The following is a 21,513-nucleotide window of genomic DNA, read 5'->3' on the forward strand; positions in this document are numbered from 1 at the left end:
AGATTTTACCGCTAATGTCTAGATTTGCAATGTCGTTGATAAATACTAGAAACAAAATAGGGCCCAGTACTGAACCCTGAGGGACACCACATTCTATAGGCTTACAAGAAGACAGACGTATCAATCCTCACAAGCTCTGTTGCCAAGATATGACTTAAGCCATTCGAGTGGCACTCCCCTGAATCCATAGTATTCCAATTTGTTAATTAAGATATTATGATTTACACAGTCGAAAGCCTTAGAGAAATCACAGAAAATTGTAGCTGTAGAGTGATGGTTGTTCAGGCTAGAGTATACATTATTAAAAAGGTCGAACATAGCATCATTTGTGCAACTGTTAGTTATAGAAGCCCTTTTTTAACCAATCTTTTATCTTAGACTCTTTGAATAAGAAGACTAAGGAAGGAGTATATCAAAAATCTTAGGTACACCGCGATGGGCCTCAAATATGGCCGACTTAAATTCCGGTTTATCAGTGTCGTTCTAATTTTATTTAAAAAATGTAAAACTATGATGTAGGGTAGACGTGGAGTAGACTCAATAATTTGTTGTTTTATTTTACGTTGTGAATAAATGTTGGTAGTTATTAAAATTGTTATAAAAATATATAATTCTAATAAAAATAGATAAGTTATAATAAGTATTTATTAACACAAACATCCGATACGCTACTGAAGCAGGTAAGTCAAATTAACGTATCTAAATTCTTTGACATCTAATCTTTGACAAGTAATAAATAAAAGCTAAAATGCAAGAAAAATATATAATTTAGTTAATTTAAGTGAATTTCGTAAATGATCGGTTTACTACACGTATGTATATTATATAGTCACTTACTAGCGAAAAGTTGTTCCATTATTTCACTCAATTTTTGCCGAGATCTACCGCACGCTACACAACCAACTATTTTAGAGTCTTTTTCGATAAATCGCGATAGTGTCACTGTTAATTTAAGTTCTGCCACAATTTCCATCTAGATTTACTACCTTTATACAACTATCAGTAGTAGAATAAATAATAAATAACATAAAATAAGCTCCGTAAAGACTGACAAATCCACAAAATTTCAAATCAAATTCAAATGAGAGCTTTTCCGCCCACCATGCATGAATACATGGATAGCATTATGCTCCTTCCTTAGTCTTCTTATTCAAAGCTTAGACTAGACTTAGATCTTAACTTCAGTTAAAAAATACATAGTTATAAAAAAAAATTAAATGATTAAAGTGTTAATGTAGAGTGACTAGTAAAATGACTGTGAAAAGAACGCAAGAATACTCAGGAGTGAATAGAGCCAATTTAAATTTCAAGCAGCACTTTCCTGCGATACGAAATAAAGTAACCTGTCGTTAAAACTAAACAAATGAAGAATTTGAAATATCTTTCAAGTCTGACAACAGAAAATCAATAGAAAAGCATCAATAACTGAACAGAAACTTAGCAGTTTCAATGAAATAAGCGACCACAATAAGTCAGGGGTATATTAAACACAGCCCAGACGTTTTAGTTCATTTCGGCTTGTTTAACTGGTTCAGCTTAAGGTTTCTTCATCTTTTTCTTTTCGATAAGTTGGTCTTTTTTTATTTATCATTACTTATGCCAAAATTAAAAAATCTGTCTTCTGTAGATGTATCTGTTTTAAAGAAACTAAAATGTTCTCGAATAGTTTCATTTAAATATATTTTAAATAGTTTTTTTCTTTGTTCTTTGTATTTTTTTGCTTCCGACGACGGAAATAGATAAACTTTCCGAAACGTTAAGCATTTTTTGTTTATTGGTAGACCACTGCTGACAATTAGTCTCTAGATTATTAAGAATTAGTCTCTTACAATTAGTCTAGATTTTCTTACAGTGGCATAGGACTTTTTTGGAGAGTTTAAATATAGATACTAAACAGGGCATATTGCAGGCCGTATTAATAAATAGTTATTAGTGTAAAGGCTCATTATCCAGAGACTTGGGAAGTTTTAGACTACCCTGCGATCCCCCCTAGTGCGTTTTTAAAGTGCAGAGCGTGAATTCGCGACACCCTGTATATGCATACGTGGCTAAATTTTGTTTCGTTATCTTTCTTTGGACTTTCCCTTACTTTCTTTGAGGAACTTTTGTAAGTTTTGCCCTTGTATTTGTTACGCATATTCGGGTTGAAAAACATTTTTCAAACTTTTTATTTATTGCAAAACTGTTCATAATCGATTTGTACATGATTCACACATACACTTGTCCTTATTTTTTATTATTTGCTTAGCTAACGATTTTTAAATATTTTATTTAAGCATATTTTCTGTTAAATAAATAAATTTTTCTAGTTTAAGATGACATGGTCTAAAACTATTTATTTGCCTCAAAATTTTAATAACCGTGGTGTACATGTTCTTAATTCCCACTATTAGTGCAACAACAGATGTTGTTTAGAGCCGCAAAATTATTGTATAATATTATTTATGTAGATTTAATTAACTGATTAATTTAAAAGTTGTAACAATATTATGTCTCTCTATAGGTCTTATTTTGTCTTCAGCAGTGTTGGACGTTTTGGAATTTTTGCAGTTACTGGTAAGTACTACAATATAAACAGTGACATATTAACTAAAAAAAATACATAATAGAGAAATAAGAGATCATTGAAGAAAAAAATATGATTAAGTTGCAATAAAGCGCATCACGCAAAATATTAAATTTTTAAAAAGCATGTAGAGTATTCTTCTATGTTATTAATAAAAAGTTATTAGTATAAAGACTAATTATCTAGAGACTTGGGAAGTTTTAGACTACCCTGCGATCCCCCCTCGTGCGTTTTTAAAGTGCAGAGCGTGAATTCGCGACACCCTGTATACGCATACGTGGCTGTGCTGTTGTTGAAAACTGAGGGTTCGCGCGTGCCGCCTGAGCCAGTGTAATGAAACCGTAATCGAGACTTATAACTTTGTTTTCCGTGTGGCCGATTCTTGTGATCTGGACTGAGAATACAATGGCGTTGTATGCTTTGATGAAATTGCATTCCTGTGCAGATTTCCGTAAGCGAATAAGGGGCGCAACTCCCTCCGTGCCCCCTCGGGCCTCCGCCTCGGCCCTCGTCGTCTGCCCCGTTTTGCAAAAGCAACAGTTACTTCGCTCTTCGTCGCATTTGTTTCAGCGTGGAGAGGCGGAGCGTAGAGTGGAGCCTGCCGCTCCCACAGCTCCTACTTTTGCCCTATTGCCATATTAACTTTTTCCTCTTTTCCTAGCCCATCCACACCGCTCCCCTATGCTACATTAAATTCTAACTCGACCTGCCTGCTCAAACATCTCACCCGTCTTATTTAGGGACGTGCTCGCCTCCTCTACTCATCGTCCCTCTAATAACTAGTTCAAATTGATATTGCTAGATAAACACACCTACAAAACACTACCGTATCTACAAAGATTATGTCATTACGCCAACGCTACACTACTTTCCCAATTTCTCGACATATCAGTGTTTGAATCGATATGTATCACGATATTGTTTTCGGAATATACACTATCACTGTCTCAACTATAAGAATTCATTTTGAAAGCACAAAAAGCAAAAATAAGGCCTAGCCTCTTCATGTATGCTATTCCCTGTACTACTACAACGGCGAGTGCTAACAACTCTCGCCATCTAGCGGCGACTGTAACAACTACAGATCGAGCTACTAACGATAACATATCATTGAACAAAATTTACTGCGTTCGGTGTAAAGCTGAGTTATATTTTACATGACAGTTAAATAATTGATTCGTTGTAAGGTAAAATGTTCCAAACTATATGTCTAATCGTTGTAATGCAAGCAACGCTTTGATGGAAAAAAACATCTCTACTTGCAACAATTATATTAAAATTTCCCTGCAAAGTATGTAGTATTAGCTTTAACTATTAGTTACATTACATTTAATTAGAGGGATCAGTTTACCATAAATGAATGTTTTTATTTGCTGTACATGTCAGTTTTAACAATATGTCTATATTTAAATTAAAATGATTGTAATATTTCTGTTAACTGTACTATGTTTGTATGAATGGGTTTGCTCTCAATAAGAAGACTATTTATTGTTGAAAATACCTTATAGTTTTTTCTGTGTAGGGGTTTCAAGTTCAAGTTAGAGACTAGGCAATCACGTCTCAAGAGTTTTCCCACTATAAACCAGTCGTCCATTCAAATATTATTTTCAAGCTTTTATTTGTAAATAAATGTTCTTACAGGGCACTTTTTATATGCTCTAATGAGGATAAGTTTCTCTAATTTTTAATAGAAACTAGACACTCATTTTTATTCTCTCCAAGTGTATTTTATATAAAGATTTCTTTCTGCAGGATAATTGGATTTGCCTTTTTTAATTGGTAAAAGAAGTTGTAACTGTTTAAATACTGCTGTAATACATGTATATTAAAGTTTGAAGTATTATATTTTTAGTTTACGTTTACGGCAAGTTGAAATTTAATATTCGAAAATAGAGAAAGTAGTTGAATAAACGGAAAGAAAGTGCCGTTTAGATGAGAATGTTGCGCGGCAACGTCGCGCTGTTAAAGCTTCGGCACGCGCTAGGCAATATTTTGGCACAGTACACGTTCAGAACTCACGCTGAAACTTCCCGTTCAAACTCCACTGGGTGGCAGATCAAATCGCGCGCGCTTTTCTTTACGCGACTCTCTCCATTCGAGTGACATTTACGCTAAACTGCTATAACATTTAACGACATTTAAAATTTTGTTTCGTTATCTTTTTTTGGACTTTCCCTTACTTTCTTTGAGGAACTTTTGTAAGTTTTGCCGTTGTATTTGTTACGTATATTCGGGTTGAAAAACATTTTTCAAACTTTTTATTTATTGCAAAATTGTTCATAATCGGGTTGTACATGTCCTTATTTTTCATTATTTCCTTAAATAATGTTTCTTAAATATTTTATTTAAGCATATTTTCTGTTAAATAAATAAATTTTCCTGGTTTAAGATGACATAGTGTAAAACTTTTTATTTGCCCCAAACTTTTCATAACCGTCGTGTATTTTGTTTACATGTTCTTAATTCCCACTATTAGTGCATCAACAGATGTTGTTTAGAGCGCAAAATTATTGTATATATTATTTATGTAAATTTAGTTAACTAATAATACCATTTTTTAAATAATTTAAAAGATGTAACTATATTATGTCTCTCTGTAGGTCTTCTTTTGTCTTCAGCAGTGTTGGACGTTTTGGAAATTTTGCAGTTACTGGTAAGTACTACAATATAAACAGTGATATATTAACTAAAAAGAAAACTACATAATAAAGAAATAAGAGATCATTGAAGAAAAAATAAGATGAACTTGCAATAAAGCGCATCACGCAAAATATTAAATTTTTAAAAAACATGTAGAATATTCTTCTATTACGCGCTTGTACTATGTTTCTTATTTGTGTATTTCCCTGTATGGTGAAATATCCAAAACATGGCCACCATAAGATGATAAATAGAGAAGCATTTGATTTAAAACGAACTATTTACTAAATTTAATAAAAAAATATTCGTTGTGAAACAGAAACTTGCCATACTTTTTTCTCAACATTTTCCAGACATACGCGCTTCGAGATTTCTATGTGTTACCTAATTTCTTTAGAGTTATTTCTGCAATTAACGCCATTTTTTCTCATATGAGATGATTCACAGAATGAATTATGAACAGCAGTGTTCATTATTGTCGCCTCTTTTTTGCACGTGTACCATCTAAGATTATAACCAGTCCAAGTGATATTTTTTCTGTATTTTTTTCTGAGCTTTCTGAACCATATACAGAAGGGTCAGTAAAAAATTTAAAAATGAATTTACTTTCAAGAATAACGTCACTTTAATTTATTTTAAATTAAATATTAGTTAGCTTTAATTTTTGCGATTCCCAAATCAAATTCCATGCTGGAGGCATAAATCTCTCATGCATCAATTTTATAAACGATTCAGGAACAAAGGGCTGCTAATCTCTATAAAAAGGAGTTACAGGAAAATTAGAGATGTTATGTAAAAGCGTTTAATGAAGTAAAACGGTGGATGGATTAATACTTTGACGTAGAAGATTATTCAGTGATATAACAAATAAAACAGAGATGAGTTTTGTTACGCATGTAGAAGGTTAACAGCTTATATAAATTTCATAGAAGGAATATAGTAGTGTATTTAATATAATGTGAAAGAATTTGAATTTATTGTTTTGTTATATTTAAAAATTACTTTCAACCCAGAAAACCAAAACGATTAAAAAAATCAAAAGCTATCAAAATATACTAAATAAATAATAATTTAATCTAATATTATATTCTTATTGAAAGCTTGTAATTTTGTATGCATCACTTGTAAGATAAAAAGATCAAAGGGTTGATAATCTCTGTAAAAAGGAACAATCGTGAAAGTATATAAGATATGGAAGAGGGCTGCAGAAAATGAAGTACTTAATAGATTATAAAGTAGGTAAACAATTTTTTCGTTATTAAATTTCTAATGAAATCAGAAATCACAAAAAAGTTACCATAAACTGTAATTAACTATATTACATTCTGTATATATGGGATGTAATAGAAAAATCAGTGCTAGAATTAATATGGACTGTTTTTGATGGACTAGATGTATACAGGGTGTCATTGAAATGGTGTAGAAAAAATCAGGGAGTGATAGTACTCCTAAAAATAGTAAAAAAAGTTCCTATAAGTATAGGGCGGAAACTGCATTGTATTAAGGGAGTTAGGGGCACTGAAAGGGTGAATTTAAAAAACGGTTGTTTTGAAATTGTAGGCTTAAAAAACGAGATAAAATTTCGAAAAAAAAATGCTTTGCCATAAATTTTGACCCTAAATCAAATGGTGATACTGAAAAATGATTTGGAAAAGCAGAAAGGGTAGTTTTTGCAAGGGTATGGGGTTATTTTGTGAATAACTTTTTTGAGGTTATCTTTTTTGCAACATGGGTTCATTTTTTGAAAACTACATACTGTTTCCTACAAAAAAGGTATTCTTGTTGTACATCGCCCAGAGCGATGGTTTTCGAGAAAATTGAAGGCAAAGAGTTTGCTCTGATGGGTTGGTATCAACATAAACTTATGAAAGTTATGGCGGTTCAAAAGTAACCAAGTAGTTATCAAATAATTAATCAAACAATCAAAATTTTATGATTTTTAAAATGTCTTATTGCTTTAAAAAACGAAATAATCCACTAGATTTCTACTTCTGGGGCCACTTTGAAAGCTTTGGTTTACTCGGTGCCGATTAATACTGAAGAGCAACTACGGCAACGCATTATTGACTGTTCCAATCAAATTCGGACAAACACCAAGGATATTCCACAGGGTATGCAGATCTTGGAGAAGAAGAGCAGATGTCAGCACTGGGTGGTCACTTTGAACATTTACTATGAATGAATTAAGGAATGCATTATTTTAATAAGGAATTTTGGTAATTGGTTTATTTCGTTTTTAAAGCAATAAGATGTTTTAAAAATCATGAAATTTTGATTTTTCAATTAATTATTTGATAACTACTCGGTTACTTTTGAACCGCCATAACTTTCATAAGTTTATGTTGAGTTAGCAACCCATCAGAGCAAACTCTTTGCCTTCAATTTTCTCGAAAACCATCGCTCTGGGCGATGTGCAACAAGAGTATCTTTTTTGTAGGCAAAAGTATGTAGTTTTCAAAAAATGAACCCAAGTTGCAAAAAAAATAACCTCAAAAAAGTTATTCACAAAATAACCCCCTACCCTTTGCAAAAACTACCCTGCTTTTCCAAATAATTTTTCAGTATCAACATTTGATTTAGGGTCAAAATTTATGGCAGAGCATTTTTTTTCGAAATTTTATCTCGTTTTTAAGCCTACAATTTCAAAACAACCGTTCAACTCACCCTTTCAGTGCCCCTAACTCCCTTAATATGCATTTTCCGCCCTAAACTTATAGGAACTTTTTTTACTATTTTTAGGAGTACTATCACCCCCCGATTTTTTACACCATTTCAATGACACCCTGTATAGAAGAATATTATGTAGATACAAATTTTAAGCTGGGGGCTCTGACGACTCGTGTACTTGACAAACATTTGTTATTAGCATATTAGCATACATTTTTATTAATTTTTTCTAAAAAAGGCCGAAAAGTTTTTTTTTCTATATTTATTTATAAATATCTCTGAAACTATCAAAACATATTTAATAATATTTTAGGATTAAGTAAAGTATTCCATTTAAGAAAATCATCCCGATCAACTCACATATTTTTGTCCTAATACAAACTTCAGGTTTGCACTTACACAAAATGTTTATGTTGTTTATTCTAGGAGCTACAGATGCCCGACGCATTATTGCCGGACCCTGTATACCAATAACAATTGTTTGCCAAGTACACGGGCCGTCTGAGTCCGGCTTTACAGAACATGCCACAAATCACATTCCTCTATATTAAATAAATTCACAATGATCCTTGTAAACTACAAATATTACTGAGAGAGCATTAATAAATGTTTTTTTTTTATGAATATTAGGTCCATAGTTTACTGAGAGAGTCTACTGTCGTCAGATACTGTACATTATTGTTGTTGACAGCTTCCGCACGGTCATTTATAAACGCAAGGTCAATTAGATGTATATGGTTTCTCTGTCGTTGATGGCTCATGCAAATTGACAGTTTTGAGTTTTGTTTAGAGGGGCGGAATAAATAATTTCATAAGGAAAAAATTAACCGATCAATATCCAATGTCTCTTAAGCCTCGGCTCTTAGTAAAAATACAAAAAGCATAGAATGTAAAAAAATGCCAAAGTCTTGCAACGCAATTCCTCCACTATAAAAAGTTGTGATGAGATCTCATGTAAAACCAAGTCAGTTTATTTTATTTAGTCTTTCTTTAAGCACCTATTCAACAATTTTGTTATAAAATATTATTTGTCTAATAATTAAAATGACTTGGCAATGGTACGGCACCATAATTACAAAAAAATAACCTTCTATTTCGATTACCAAGTAAATCTAAACAGTGCACTTATGAATAAAGTTTTTTAATTAGTATACAGGGTGTTTCAAAACAAATGCGAAAAACTTCAGGGGGTGATTCCTTGTTCAAAATAAAGGGTAGTCTGCTTTATAAACGTTGTTAGGGAGATATCGCGGTACAGAGATGGCGGAAAAATAATGTTTTTATTTTTTATCTTGAAAACGAAAAACGATAGACTAATGAAATTTTATGGAAGCATTACTGTTACGAAAACATAATTTCTGGTAATGTTCTCACTTTTTTAAAATGAGTGGAAGGTGTTGAAATAAACTACCCCTATCATTCTTGTTAACGAAATTTAAAAAAAAGCTTATCAAACACATACAAAAATTAATTTGGATAGTTTAGTTTGTTTAGAAACTTTTTTATCTCTTGTGTTTTTTTGATAAAACTCACTGATTTGAAATTAAAAAATAAAATGTAAAGCATTACATATCAGGACAAAAACATTTTTAGATAAAGAATCTAGTGGGCTGCTCTAATTTTTTTAGGAAAAAATCTAGTCGGCCGCTGTCACTTTTTAGGATGTTTCTAATATTATTTTATTGACATTACTCTACTGCAATACGTTATCATCTAGATTCTTATTATTATCGTTATTATCACTAGATTCTTTATCTAAAAATGTTTTTGATCCTGAAATGTAATGCTTTACATGTTATTTTTTAATTTCAAATCGGCGAGTTTTATCAAAGAAACACAAGAGATAAAAAAGTTTCTAAATAAACCAAGCTATCCAAATCAATTTTTTTGCATGTGTTTGATAAGATTTTTCTTTAAATTTCGTAAACAAGAATGATAAGGGTAGTTTATTTCAACCCCTTCCACTCATTTTAAAAAAGTGAAAAATTACCAGAAAGTGTGTTTTCGTAACAGTAATGCTCCCATAAAATTTCATTAGACTATCTCTTTTCGTTTTCAAGATAAAAAATAAAAACATTATTTTTCCGCCATCTTTGTACTGCGATATCTCCCTAATGGTTGACTTTTGACCCAACGTTTATGAAGCAAACTACCCTTTATTTTGAACAGGGAATCGCACCCTGAAGTTTTTCGCATTTGTTTTGAAACACCCTGTATAATAATATCATATCGTGCAATTGCCAAGTCGTTATAATTATATTATTATAGAAATAAAGATGACTAATATTGATACTAATAATTTATAACAAAATTGTTGAATAGGTTGAACATATATTTAAAATATTTTCTTAGTGAAAATTGGATTTGAGATGAGTCCCCCTGTATGTGACGATATGAACACATTTCGAATTGTATTTGTTAGGGTTAGAATCGTTTTTCTCGAAAGATATTCCCCTATTTACTTTCTCGCGAATCTACGATTGTCCCACTAGTAGAAAGCTGCTAGAACGGAAGCGAGTAAACTAATGGCTTTAATAAAAGCTTTAGACTATAAAAATGTTGATTTATTATTAGTTTGGGTGATAACCGCTCACACATTTTTGCTTTAAATTTGTAACTCTAGGGGAATGTATAATTAAAACATTTTTCATCGTTATTTACCGCTTTCTGTAGCAACGCTACAAGATAATAGAGGTAGAATGCCATTGCAGTATTATGTTATTAGGTAATAACTACAGATTCCTCGCCTGACTAATGGCGAATCACTTTTAATTTTCCCCCAGATTAAATTAAAAAGCGGTATCGCGCCTCCTCGATTCTCGCCAGAGCTTTTCCAGTATTTTTTTATCATATCAGGGCTTTAACCCTTTTGCTTCTGTACTAGGGACTTTTAAAAATTTTCAAATGAAACCAAGCGCACTTGACATGTATATTGGCGGCAGATTTTAGCATTTAGGAGACTTAAATTGAGATTTTGTATTTGGCAGCGAGTTCAAATTTATCAGTTTAGAATAATTTGTGGCTAAATATGCATTCATTCATTAGATAGGAACTATGGAAAACAGGAAATAGTCATGTTATCCGATAGTCAAGCAGCACTAAACGCGATCAACTTAGTAACCATCAATTCGAAGTTGGTCAAAGAAGGCCTAGAGAAACTCAACAAATTGGGTAAAGAAAATAAAGTCTTCCTACTCTGGGTGCCTGCTCACCAAGGGATAGAAGGCAATGAAAAAGCAAATGAACTTGCTAGAAAAGGAGCGAACACTCCCACTAACTGGACCAGAACCGTTCTGCTTCCAAGCTGAAACCAACTTAAAGTTGAACTGAAGAACCTGGAAGACTCCATCAGTAACCTGGAATGGTTGTCCTCCAACTGTCTAAGACACTCGAAAAAGTTCCTCAGAACTTATAACTGAGAAAAATCAAAGATTTTTCTTGATTTAAGTAAAAGCAATCTTTGTATTGTCATGGGGTTTCTAACAGGACACTATCTCCTCAATGAACACCTTAGTAGGCTGAAGCTGAGAAACAACGGCGAATGCAGATTCTGTGGGGAAAATGGGGAAACACTAGAACACCTTATCACTGAGTGCGCCGAGACGACGACCGTTCGTGCCATGAATTTTGGTACGGCTGATGGTACGGCTCAGATACTGGCTTTTGTTAAAGCCTAGAGACTGTATGAGTAATAACTCGTTATAACTCAAGAAAGGGGAACACACAATAGATCTGTAAGGTCGCGGTCATTAACTCCCCTCCTAAACAAAGTTTAACTTCGAAATATGCGCACATAGCGCAAACAGAATTTTTTTTAATTATCTTTATTTTAGTTTTTATAGAACTTGTAAATTCTTTATAATTATCAAAATGTTTAGTAAAACTAAGCAAGCAAGGAACTAATCAAATTATATTATCCATTACTGAATGCTTCTAGAAATTCAATTTAAAATCATTTTACACTAGCCTTGGTACACTTAGCTATTTAATTTTTCAAGAATATTATATTGAGTTTTAGAACATTCGGTGTTAAAAAAAGGGAGATTTTAACTTGAAAACATTCAGTAGGTGGGTTAAGGTGTGGAGGGTATGGAGAAATAACTTCGTGCATTAAAAAATAAGACTTAAGATGGCGCTGCTGTAGCAAAAACCTAAAATTTAAAATATGCGCTGAAAATTTTTAGAACAGGAAATAATTCAAAGGAGGTGATCTTAGACAAGGAAAGAGAGGGGACAAGTAACACGGCAGCTGAAAGTGAAGCCACTTGTCACCACGCGAAATTCTCCAATGGCGTAGTATCAGAAATTAGCTTGTACCTAGACGATACAAAATATTTATTAAAACGTAAACTAATATATCGTTCATTTTTGACTAATGCATATACAATTTTGTATTTTATAGTCTCACCTTTATAATATTAGAATATCTAAGTCGATAATGCAAAATTTATTTGACAGTCACAGTGGACTGATTATCAAGACAATTATTTATTTATTAACGTGTGTATAATGTATAATTAAATAAAAAAATAATGTACATATATATGTTTTAAACGTGTATATACATATTACCGTATGATCGAAAAAAAACGGCGTCTTTGTTTGTTAGGAAATGACAATTTCACAAATTAATATTAAAAATTACATTATTGATTGAATCCGTAAGCAAGTGTGAAGGGGATTGGCTAGATTCATTATTATACCGTATGATCGAAAAAAAAACGATGGCCAGTTGGCTTGTAAATTACGATCGATGACATTCCCCATATAATTCTACATATAAAATGACATAAAAACTATACAAAACGACATCGAAAAAAGACGGCGTCAGCGATGGCTATGAAATGAAGATTGCTGTCATTTTATATGTAAAATTATATGGGGAATGTCATCGATCGTCATTTACAAGCCAACTGGACGTCGTTTTTTTTTTTGATCATACGGTATAATAATGAATCTAGCCAATCCCCTTCACACTTGCGTACGGATTCAATGAATAATGTAATTTTTAATATTTGTTACCTTCAATCATAAGAATATCCTAATTTTCCATAAAAAAAATAAACAATTCTAGAAGCTTTGTGTTATTTTATTTATTTTTAAATTTTTATTAATTACTCACTGAAACTATTATTATATACCTAAATTTAGCAAATTTTTTGAAAGAATATTTAAAAAATATAGTAAGAAGTAGCCCCTCCACAAGTTTGTCCACCCTCAGCAAATCTTGGCAGGTAAATTTAAGTTTTATGTAACAACTATACATATAGATTTTTTATAACCAAAATTTTTCATATTTTTTTTAATAGTTTACAATTATTATTTTACATATTTGATAACTATACTTTATACATTTTTTTACATGTAAAATATATAAAAAAATGTTTATTGCAGAAATTGTATTTCTCTAATTATAATTCCCTACGCCACTGGAGAAATACAGGCTGAGTAGCATTATTTATAGTTTCAAACATTAATAATAATACAGGATATTGAAAATACTACTTGGAATTATTAAAAATAGTTTGGTTAGGATGTGGTACAAGACATATTAAAAGCATTTTACATATTTTTACTGCTATAATGAAAACAATGTACATTTTATGACCACATAACAAAAATTCTGTGTCGATTTTTACCTGTGAAATGTAATTCCAGCCACTTTTTTTTCGCTTCGACCTTTGCAGGCATACACTGAACATTTCACCATACTAAACAACACAGTCCATAAATTTAAAACAAAACAGTATTCACAAAAAACATAAAAATTCGCTTGGTATCACCTCGAAATCTTGTCACCAAAGTATGGCCGCCGATCAAATTTTGGCCTCAAACATTTTTCAATGGAGAATATGCGTGTTAACTGTCCCCTCTCCTTCCTTGTCTAAAAAGGTGATATTTGAGGTTAAGGCGCGGGATTCAAAAAAATACAAATTTTATTTTCATGTCACATGAAATTAATTATCGATTTTTATTCAGCAGCAATAGACTGGGCCTCTAATATATAAAAATAATTGTTTTATATTCTAAAAAATAAAAACAAAGCTTTTTTGGGTAATGTTTGGTTATGTTACTTTTATTCTCTTATCTATGGTTACTTCTCTTTTAGATTTATGCGTCATTAGCGCCACTGTGGTCATTTGGTGAATCCTTATTCTTTGTGACCATTTTTTCAAATACAGTCCCATAAGCGATATTTCTCACTCCATAGGTTAAGGATAGATCCGTATTTGTAACTTTGATTGGCGTGGAGTTTATAAAAAGTAATTACGCATTAACTCTGCAGAATCGCAGAAGGCCTGGCGTGAAAGGGGGCCAAAAAATAACGTACTAAATGTGATTTTAGTGGAGGAACGCGTTTCTCCATTTCGCTGCGAGGGTTTGACGCCGCCCCGTTACTTTTATAACTATTTGCCAAGACAATGTAATTAAATGGCATCCATTTGTAATTTTGGCGTGGCGTGCGGGGAATGTAAACGGCCGAACATGGAGAAGGTGTGACTGCTCTGCCTTAAGGCAATCGCCCCAGAGGTCTCCAATAAAAACAACCCACTGCAACGTCAATATCTTAAGCTCAAGAATAATTAGAAGGAACCAACGGAGACATTTTTTTTAACATTTTCCATGCCTTTTTTTGCAATAAGAATTATTTTATACTTTGTTTGATTTATTTATGAACTGCTGATTAAAAGGCGTAGGGCACGAAGATATAGGTATCATTGTGTACTTGCGTGTACGGTTCTAGGTGTAGACCAAGTTTTAACCACCAGCAAAAATCGCTCAAAAATAAGTGTTTAAAAAATGGATTTTTTTTCAGAAAAGTAAAGCATTTAAGGCTTCAACGGCTTATACAGGGCGAGTTTTAAATAAGTGGAAATATTTTTAGGGGTAGTATATTTCGACCCCAGTAACACGATTATGATTTTTTTTGCGAAAAAAAATTTTTGGGATTTTTTTTAGTTTTTAGTTAAAAATCATAATTTCTTGATAATATGGCAACATAGGGAGTAGATTAAATTTACAAGAAAGAAAATCCAGAAAAGATCCAGTGGTTTTCAAAATTTTAGCAAAAAAATTATTTTTTTGGAAATAATTTTTGGAGTAAAATAACTCGGTTACTTTGGACTTATAAAGAGAAAATATGTTTCTTTTATCGAGATCTATCCCTAAAATATTTAAGACTTGTTTAAGACTCACCCTGTATATTCTAAAAATATATAACACTTCCTATAAACCCTGAAATAATATATGAAACCCCGAAAATAATATCTCTATGTTTACTATTTTTGTGAGCGCCTAGAAAATTCTTCCATTACTAGTCCATGCTAATTTAATTGCAGGAAGGCCAGGTTAAATGGCAAGGATATACAAAAACTAAGATAGAAAAAAAATAGAAGAAACCAATAAAAAACGAATCGACAATGAAATTTATTAGTGGTAATTAATTAACGTTTAATAAAAACGTTATCTCTGTTTTAATATTTTGAAATAGCTACTATTTCGGAGCAAGCCGAAGAAATATTATTCTCGCGGCTCACTCAGCAGCTCTTTTTCTTTGACGGAGACTGTTATATGTAGTAGGTTCTTTGTATTGTTTTATTTTAAACCAACGCAGCATACTGAGATCCACGGCTTATGTATTGATTTTTATTTATCTCCAGTTTGTGGTTTTTGGTAAAAATCTATTTTCCATGATAGCAGATTACCCGCTTTTTTAAATCAAAGAATAACTTGAGAATAAAAATAGTGGCTAGCATTTTATTGAAGGATGCCATTTTTTTTGCTTACCGGGAAATGATAATATTATAGAAACCAAAATAAAATAGAAAGAATAGTTACTAAAAATACAAGTATAAGTCTAGAAAAGATTTAATTTATTTTCTATGGCGAGTTTTTTTAATAAAGTGCGTATCGTAAACTAAACTGTTGTGCTTAGCGAAGACACTAATATTGGAGAATATATATTAGGAAATGATAATATTATAACAACCATAATAAAATAGAGAAAGTAGTTACTAAACATACACGTAAAAGATTAGAAAATTTTTGATTTATTTTCTATAGCGAATTCTTTTTAATAAACTGCGTATCGTACACTCAACTGTTGTGTTTAGCAAAGGTAATAATATTGGAGAATATCTTTGAGGAAATGATAATATTATAAGAACTATATAAAAATAGAAAGAGTAGTTTCTAAAAATATACGTAAAAGGCTAGAAAAGATTTAATTTATTTCCTTTGGCGAGTTTTTTAATAGTTTGAAAATCGTTTAAAAATATTTTAGAGTCATTTTTGTTTAAAAAAATCACAGTAGGAAGAGATGTTCGTTCCAGGGCATTTGTCGAATGTCTTGTCTTGGCTAGTCGACAATCCTCCATCGATTTTTACTTACCTCCATTTTGCGGTTGTTGGCTAAACTCATTTGCCATGATACCTTCTGTCAGTTGCACCGCTCACATCGATAGACAGCCGGAAGAAATCGAACTTTATTGAAAAACAGCTTGATAATCATTATTAGGCGCCGAAAGACAGACGTGGCTCGGGAGGACCAAAAATAAACGCGCTGTATATATATCTTATTCTTTCTTCTCACAATATTTACCTGCAGGAAACTCGATAACGTATATGGAACTACTGTGTTTGCTGAGGAAAACAATATCGGGTTTATTTTCCTGAATTTTCCTAGTTGCGGGAAAGCAGTAATTCCAATAAACGAGCTTTTCCTACCTTTTTTTCAACTATTTGGATCCGGATATATCAAACAGCGCTATCTGCATTAAAGCCTTTCTATAAAAAATGAATTTCCTTAGCCTTCCTTTTTATATTGGACGCAATAAAGGCAATGTATTTTCTACTTTGCATATTTTTGTTTATATATTTAGTTTCTATTAAATTTTTGACGAAGTCTTACGAAGAATTTTTTCCAATAAATTGGACTTGATTGGTTACAATTTTTTTCTTTCTGAGGAGGGAGATGGTCAAGCCCTCACAACAGGAATTGGCCTCAAATACGAGGAGGCAATAGAGAAAGAAGGATATATCCTCTATTATAGATTCGAGAGATCAAGTTGAAGAGGTGGAGAAAATGGAGATAGATCCTCCACCTCACGGGTACCTCAGCCGAAGATAAGTTCCTCGGCAGTGAAGCGCACGGAGGGCCAAGAACAAGTGTTGTCAGAGAAGGATGGAAAATACACTGTCCCCCCTACAATAGGAAAAGCCTCATATGACGAGTTATCAAATGTATGAAGGTCGCGGCGAAATTAAAAATTTAATTTGTAATAAAATCAAAACAGTACAGGCGATAACATTTTTTAGAGTTAGCTACGTAGAAAAGAAAAGGCCAGATACTGCAGTAGTATACCCGTTTAATTTGAAGCCCCTTTTTGGGAGAAATAAATGGCGTCCGAAAACAATAATTTATAGTAAATAGATTTATTTTAAAGCGATACTATTCTGCATGCAAATATTGGGGTTTTTGTTGTGATAATGGGCGGCTGGCTTATGGCGTGGATTATATAATGAGAGGGGCGTTCGACTAGTTGCGGAATGACTGGTGATTTCGAAATGGTATTCGGTAAATATCCGAATGGACGGCGACTGAAATTAATTCCTCTGTTCTCAGACATCAATTTATATAATTCCCTTACTGACATTTATAAGTCAGCGGTGTATTGTTATCCCAGAGCGGTACGGTCTCGAGTATTTAAAAGCGGCGCTTATCAGCGCGATCTCTGGGGAGCGCAGCCCTGCTCAGCGGGCGCCGATTCAACGCCGAACACTTTCCAGACGGGGCTCCTTTTCAACATTATTTTTTGTTTGTTTAATAAACGGGCTCGTATTATACTTTATCTACCCCTAATTCGCTCAGTAATTAATTAGCTGCGCTAAGTAAGTTACGCGTCTAACCTCGTTCTTCTTGTCTGCCACTTTTTTATTTCTTTTGTCATTGATTTTGATGAAACTACTGTTATTAACTTTGTAGACAAGGAAGAATAAGAAAATATAGACCATTCAAATGCAGGCAGGTATCCAAATATATACATTTTCCAAATCTACATAATACACAGATGCTAAAACTTTTATAATTTTTTAAAATACTACTATTTTTCTACCATTTTTCTGAGGCCTCCGAGAACATGGAAAAATAACCAAAAATGGTCGATTTTCCGAAACAAGGCTTCGAAACATCGAGTTTCTAACAAAAACAAAGCAAGCAGGTTTCCAAATAAATAAATTTTCCAAATCTACATAAAATTTCTCACAGATGCTAAAATTTTTATATTTTTTTGAAAATACCCACTATTTTCTGACGCCCGCGAAAACGTGGAAAAATAACCAAAATGGTCGATTTCCCGAAACAAGGCTTCGAAAAATCGAGTTTCTAGCAAAAACAAAGCAAGCAGGTTTTCAAATATTTACATTTTCCAAATCTACATAAAATTTCCCACAGATGCTAAAACTTTTATAATTTTTTGAAAATACCTACTATTTTTCTGAGGCCCCGAAAACATGGAAAATAAACAAAAATGGTCGATTTCCCGAAACAAGGCTTCGAAAAATCGAGTTTCTAACAAAAACAAAGCAAGCAGGTTTCCAAGTATTTAAATTTTCCAAATCTACATAAAATTTTCAACAGATGCTAAAACTTTTATATTTTTTTGAAAATACCTTCTATTTTCCTGAGGCTTCCGAAAACATGGAAAAATAACCAAAAATGGCCGATTTCCCGAAACAAGGCTTCGAAAAATCGAGTTTCTAACAAAAACAAAGCAAACAGGTTTCCAAATATTTACATTTTCCAAATCTACATAAAATTTCCCACAGATGCTAAAACTTTTATAATTCTTTGAAAATACCTACTATTTTTCTGAGGCTCCGAAAACATGGAAAAATAAACAAAAATGGTCGATTTCCCGAAACAAGGCTTCGAAAAATCGAGTTTCTAACAAAAACAAAGCAAGCAGGTTTCCAAATATTTACGTTTTCCAAATCTACATAAAATTTCCCACAGATGCTTAAACTTTTATAATTTTTTGAAAATACCTATTATTTTTCTGAGGCCTCCGAAAACATGGAAAAATAACCAAAAATGGTCGATTTTCCGAAACAAGGCTTCGAAAAATCGAGTTTTTAACAAAAATAAAGCAAGCAGGTTTTCATATATTTACATTTTCCAATTTAACATAAAATTTCTCACAAATTCTAATGTTTTCAGAAATTTATGACTACGTCCACTATTTTTCTAAAACGTTTGAAAACGTGGAATAAAATATATCAAAATGTTCGATTTTTCGAATATTTTCGTGCATCTGTTATAATCATGAAAATGGAGACTTTGGTACCAATTTTGATAAAACTACTGTAAATAATAAATTACAGTGTGTAGAATCAGAATATACAGGATGTTATTCCACTACTGGGCGTAGACGAAGTTTTATCTATAATTCAAAACTGTTCAAAAACAAGGTATTAAAAAATCTTTAAAATTTTGTTTTTTCACAAACCAAAGCATTTAATTCATTAAACATGACGATATATCAGAGAGTGAGAATGCATGGACGAGCCCAGAGACTTTCGACATGCCTTGGAATTAATATCATTCCGTGGGTGCAAAGACTAGCGGTACAGCAAGATATTTATCACGAAGTCTTGACATGGGGGCAATAATTTTTCTGAGGCGAACTTAAAAATCGTTTAAATTTAAGAAAGGTGCTTGGTCCATTTACTTTTGTTAAAGATTATACAGAGATTTATACCGCACTCGATCCGCTTCATAGTTTTTACATACTAAATCTGCGAACTTCCTCTGTTAAAGTGTAGAAGGATGTCCTTTTTTCCTACAAAAATACACTAAAAACTTTTCTATGATTTTTTTCGGTCAAACAAAAAGATAAAATTTTCTTGTTGAAAAAAAAATATATTTCGACGAGAATTGTTTTTAAGAGGTAGGTAGTAAAAGCTAGTACTTTTTTCCGAAATCCAGAATATTGCAGGAAAAATATAACAATTTTCAGCCAATAACAGAAGGAAATGATATATTCGTATACATTAAATATTCGATAAAGGTAAAATGAAATGAAAAATGGCAGAATTATACGAAGAGTATGCATTAAGAAAGTTATCTGTACTTTTTGTATAAACTAATCCTGATATATTCATATATTTTTCATATCGTATCCTATATTCTTCGATTCGATGCTTCCTTTCGTTTAAGATGATCCACATTAACTGGATATTATTAAATATTTAGAATGTCTTCCTTGTATATAAATCGCAGAAGCACATTATATTAGGTTTATCAAAACCTTCCCAACATAATTTATTCTATATGCTATAAAGTACTCCTTAAAATTAATTATAAATATATTTTAAAGCTGATGCTTTAAAGTTATTCTATTTAAAATCTATTATATTATATTAATATTTAAAATTTATTATCATCTTTTTATATTAACCCTTTCAAAACAGTAATGGTCAAACTGCAAGGGTAAAAAATATGAATTTTAGGTTGAATGAGTATCTGTTCAGTCACATTATGCAGACACATGCCTGGCTTTATCTTAAGGAAACAACCTAGGATTGATTGTCATATAAAACAATGGCACAGGGATGGATAAAAGACCTCTAAGGCCTTTTTCTTACACGCTCTATAAATTGTAATATTGTTTAAACAATATTATCAAACAATTTTAAAACATAAAACAAATTGCCTATCCAGGTCTGAATTGAAATAAAGATGTAGAAAATGTGTAGAAAAAAGAATCAATGTTTAAGTGGATGCCCAGATACTTGCAAATTGTTTTGTAAAACTCTCGAACATTGTAACTACAGCGAGACTGACTTTACTGACAAGCGAATTGCCAGTAATGTAACCAAATTTAGTTTACGCCAACTATTCTGTAAATTGATTGACTATTTTCACGATAAATCCTTTATTTTGTCCAAACCTATTTGTCTATAAAGAATATCAAATCTTCATAGTAAGCAAAGAAGTACATTTGCTGAAGATGCCTGGAAGCAGGGTTGGCATGATTTAAATAAAATTATTTAAATCAAGTTGATGTTTTTTATTTTATTCATGTCATTTCTTTCGAAAATCGACAACTATGAAACTATAATCCCTCTTCCCCGACTCAAACGGTACATTGTGAGACAGGAAATTGTAGAGAGAAACAAGCCCTATAACATAGGATACAACATTTTAATGAACAGTGCTTTCCATAAAATCAATAAAATGAAAAATATACGAAATAATATACATGTACTGATTTCTTTCGAAAATCGGCAACTATGAAACTATGAACCCTTCCCGGACACAAACGGTACATTGTGAGACAGGAAATTGTAGAGAGAAACAAGCCCTATAACATAGGATACAACATTTTAATGAACAGTGCTTTCCATAAAATCAATAAAATGAAAAATATACGAAATAATATACATGTACTGATTTCTTTCGAAAATCGACAACTATGAAACTATGATCCCTTCCCGGACACAAACGGTACATTTTGAGACAGGAAATTGTAGAGAGAAACAAGCCCTATAACATATGATACAACATACAACATTTTAATTAATTAATTTTAATTATAATTTTTAATTATTTTATCTTTTTAATATAGGGCTTTAATTGG

General features: G+C 32.0%; 1 protein-coding gene across 3 annotated transcripts in view; it reads left to right on the forward strand.

Annotated features, from left to right (window-relative positions):
- Nucleotides 1-2,075: 2,075 nt before the first annotated feature.
- The window catches only part of LOC115887176 (lachesin-like), a 66,664-nt gene continuing 47,226 nt past the window's right edge, over nucleotides 2,076-21,513 (forward strand). For 2 of the 3 annotated variants that reach the window (XM_030906520.1, XM_030906523.1), the window contains exons 1-2: nucleotides 4,567-4,764; nucleotides 5,167-5,219. The gene's annotated coding sequence lies outside the window, so the exon portion shown is untranslated. Of the gene's footprint in view, nucleotides 2,108-4,566; nucleotides 4,765-5,166; nucleotides 5,220-21,513 lie in introns of those variants that run through there. The other variant, XM_030906522.1, reaches the window with a different exon arrangement.

The sequence above is a fragment of the Sitophilus oryzae genome, unplaced genomic scaffold (assembly GCF_002938485.1).
Source record: "Sitophilus oryzae breed Bouriz unplaced genomic scaffold, Soryzae_2.0 scaffold_552_pilon_pilon, whole genome shotgun sequence".
In the NCBI taxonomy this organism is placed as follows: Eukaryota; Metazoa; Arthropoda; class Insecta; order Coleoptera; family Curculionidae; genus Sitophilus; species Sitophilus oryzae.